This window comes from Penaeus monodon, chromosome 20, assembly GCF_015228065.2.
Source record: "Penaeus monodon isolate SGIC_2016 chromosome 20, NSTDA_Pmon_1, whole genome shotgun sequence".
Taxonomy (NCBI): Eukaryota; Metazoa; Arthropoda; class Malacostraca; order Decapoda; family Penaeidae; genus Penaeus; species Penaeus monodon.
The window spans coordinates 44256057-44256435 of NC_051405.1; the positions used below are offsets into that span (position 1 = coordinate 44256057).

Here is a 379-nt window from a genome sequence, read left to right on the forward strand (position 1 = left end):
CCCCCAAGCTTGCAGTTACCTTTACAGCTATCATCTAATTTCACTAATAAAGATCAGGGCAATACACAACGAAACACAAAATGAGTGATGTGAGATGGTCGTAGTGACACTGAATATTCATGAGCAAATGAGGAAATATGTGTTGATCTCTAGATCCACCCCCCCCCCATTCAGGGAGTTGCCATTTAGCCTTTAGGAGTTTGGAGAATGTTATATTTTTCTCACATTTTGTAAAATGCCCCATGCTTAACAATTCTATATGTGAAATCTTTGAATGAATGAATGAAGGACAATCTAGCAGGATTGCAGGTGTAAAAAGTAGTCATATAATATTTATTTTTGCAAAATTTGTCCAAAGATTTAGAAAAGTTGCTGGAAA

General features: G+C 36.1%; 1 protein-coding gene across 1 annotated transcript in view; it reads right to left on the reverse strand.

Moving 5' to 3' along the window:
• Positions 1-379, reverse strand: part of LOC119585859 (uncharacterized protein YGR130C-like) — a gene marked incomplete at its 3' end in the record, with an annotated part of 16010 nt that overhangs the window by 14423 nt on the left and 1208 nt on the right.